Below are 3,531 nucleotides of genomic sequence, written 5' to 3' on the forward strand. Positions count from 1 at the left end.
AGAAGGCTAGCCAGTGGGCTTGGAATGGAGAATCTTCCAAATTTTCTATGCCCAGAGAGAATAAAGGATACTAATGGAAAAAAAAAGTTACTGTACTTCAGATCTAGCCAGTGTCCTAGGACTGGAAAAAGGTCTGTAAGAGGAAGGTTCTGATGTTTGTAAAAGTGCCTTCCAGTAGTCTGACTCAGGAAATCATATATAGTAAACTGATTTAACAATTTACATAGTCACTGTGTTTTCCCCAAGCATTGTCCTTATTTCTTGCGGGCACACAGACACATGCTTTTATTTCATAGAAGGGTTAAAACAATTCAGAGAAGTTACCTCTTCTAATAAAGACCAGCATAGTGACCAATGTAGCATTTAAAAAAATACATGGAGGGGTGCCTGGGTGGCTCCGTCGGTTAAGTGTCCGACTTCAGCTCAGGTCATGATCTCACAGTCTGTGAGTTCTAGCCCCGCATCAGGCTCTGTGCTGACAGCTCAGAGCCTGGAGCCTACTTCAGATTCTGTGTCTCCTTCTCTCTGCTCCTCCCCTGCTCATGCTCTGTCTCTCTCTGTCTCAAAAATAAAAACATTTAAAAAAATTTAAAAAATACATGGAAACTTTCCTTTAGACCATAAAGTCTTAGAAGGATTCAGGGGGCGCCTGGGAGGCCCAGTCACTTAAGTGTCCAACTTAGGCTCAGGTCATGATCTCATGGTTTGTGGGTTTGAGCCCAGGGTCAGGCTGTACTGACAGCTCAGAGCTTGGGACCTGCTTCAGATTCTGTGTTCCCCTCTCTCTTTGCTCCTCCCCTGCTTGTGCTCTGTCTCTCTCTCTCTCAAAAATAAATAAACATTAAAAAAAAAAAGAAGGATTTGGGAGTTTGTTTTAAGTATATATAGTGACTAGCAAAATTGCATGAATGTTAGTGTACATAATTGATATTTTATAATAAAAAATACAGTGAGATATTCCATCAATTTGGACTTTTATTTGTAAATCATTTTTGAATTTTCTCAAATTATTAATAAAATATTTCCTTCAGGTTTCAAAAATACCTTGAAATAATAAAATAATTTCAATATTTACATTTAGACCAACTCCAGAAATCAGATAATGAAGTGTGTTTAGAAAACTTTCAACTAGTATCTTTCTTTTACCAAACATGAGCTTTTGATCCTATGTCAGGTAGAACTTCATTCTCATGTTATTGAATGTTAATACATTACTTTGTTTTTCTGAGCCAGATTTCTGGGGGTTTCAGGCCATAAGATCTTTGTTAAAATCAGGATAAATTCATTAATAGCAAAAAAAGGTATATATCACATTGAAAATGTATTGTCTGTTTAGGATTTATAATGTAGGCGGTTATATGCAGTGTGAAATAGTTTAAAGAGCACTAGAGTTACAGTGGGGACCTAGGGTGCCTGGGTGGCTCAGTCAGTTGAGCATCTGACATAGGCTTATTCCTGAATTCGAGCCTTGCATTGGGCTCTGTGCTGACAGCTCAGAGCCTGGAGCCTGCTTCAGATTCTGTGTCTCCCTCTTTCTAACCCTCCCCCACTCACACTCTGTGTCTCTCTTTCTAAAATAAATAAATATAAAAAAATTTAAAAAAAATAGAGGACCTAGTTTTAGTCCTTGATCTATAATAGGGAAGTAACTCACCAGTTTTCAATTTTAGTTGGTTTGTTTTTGATGTTTAAAAGTAAACTTCAACACTAAAGGCTACGGGCTATTAAGTAAGTAAGTAAAAGTGAATAGTAGTATGCAAAATTAGAAAATTCACAAGCAAGTTTATCAAGTCATACAAGTGTATTTAAAGGAAAGAAAAACATCTAGGTATGTGATATCCAGTATGGTTGCCACTAACCACATGTGGCTATTTAAATTTGGATTTAAATTAACAGACATTAAACCACACTCAAAATTTAGTTTTTAGTCTGTCTTACCCATGTTTTCAAATTTCAATAGTCACATGTAGCTAGTGGCCAGACAGATATAGAACATTTCCATCAAGGCAGAAAGTTCTATTGTATACCACTGATCTAGGTGCTTAGTCAATTGGTCTTGATTTCTGTAGTGGTCACAGGAGCATTATAGGTATAACCTATAATTCAGATTTCTTACCAGGTATCATTCTTTTTTTTTTTTTAATTTTTAAAATGTTTGTTTATTTTTGAGAGAGAGACAGAGCACAAGCAGGGGAGGGGCAGAGAGAAAGACACACACACACACACACACACACACACACACACACACACACACAGAATCTGAAACAGGCTTACGCTCTGAGCTGTCAACACAGATCCTGACACAAGGCTCAAACTCGAGAATCAAGATCACGACCTGAACTGAACATGGACACTTAACCAACCAAGGCACCCAGGCACCCCATCTTACCAGGTATCGCTCTATCATAGGCATGTAGGTTGATACCTGCTTGAGTCAAATGGATTATTTTTGGACTTGGAAAGAAATAATAATATATTTCTAATATAATAAATGTATATATATATACATTTATTTCTCATATAACAGTCTAAGTCCTGGTCTGGTTGGTCCTGGTTGGTGATTGGCTCTCTTTCATATAGTGATTCAGGAAACCAGGCTCTTTGGGGGCTCAGCTGTCCCTTAGAACAGGCAGAAGGAGAAAGTATGGATGAGTAGAGCTGGTAATTAAAGTTTTATCCTATAAATGGGATTTATCACTTCTGTTTACTTTCCAGGATTCAGTTACGTGGTCAGTTATATTTTCCAAACAACGAAGAAGACTAGGAAATGTAGTCTAACTGTGCTCAGGAAGGAGAAGATATTTGGTGATCATCTAGCAGCCTTAGCCACACACAGGAAGCCAATAAATCTAGTTTAGCTAATAAGGAAGGTTAGTATGGAAGAACAATGAGAAAAAGACTGGAAATTTAGCATAGGGTCACATTGTGGGAGACTTTGTCAGTTTAAGCATTATGAACTTTCTTTTGTAATCATTTCGATGCTTTTGTACAAAAGAAAGATAGGGTGAAAATGGAGTTTTACAAGCATTAATCCAGTGTACAGAATGCATTGGAGGCAGAAAGATTTTTAAGGGAAAAGGTAGTCCAGGTTTGAGACGACAAGAGCTTGGCCTAAGGAAGTAGGAGTGGAAATGAAAGGACTGATTTATAACCCACTAGAAAGAAACTATAAAATATGATGATCGATTAGTTTGGGTCCTATGGAAGAGGGAGGAATTAAAATGGTGGGGAGAATGGAGAGGAATTTTCTTTCTGCTTTAAACATTCAAAGGAGTATCTGTGTGTGTGGTATTTGCCTTATTATTTCTAATTTACCTTAAAAAATCATTTTCAACCTTTTATATTGCTTAAGGATTTCCTAGGGCATATGTTAAAGGGGGAGATCCTGGGCCTTCCAGAGATTCTGATTTATAGGTGTGTATTTTTTATAAGCATGCTGAATGATTATGATGCAAATGGTCTTCAGACTACACTTTGAAAAACATTTTCTTAAACATGTTGGCTCATGTAAACATATTGGCTCAAGTAAAG

Source organism: Herpailurus yagouaroundi, unplaced genomic scaffold (assembly GCF_014898765.1).
Source record: "Herpailurus yagouaroundi ecotype Mexico unplaced genomic scaffold, PumYag 187, whole genome shotgun sequence".
Taxonomy (NCBI): Eukaryota; Metazoa; Chordata; class Mammalia; order Carnivora; family Felidae; genus Herpailurus; species Herpailurus yagouaroundi.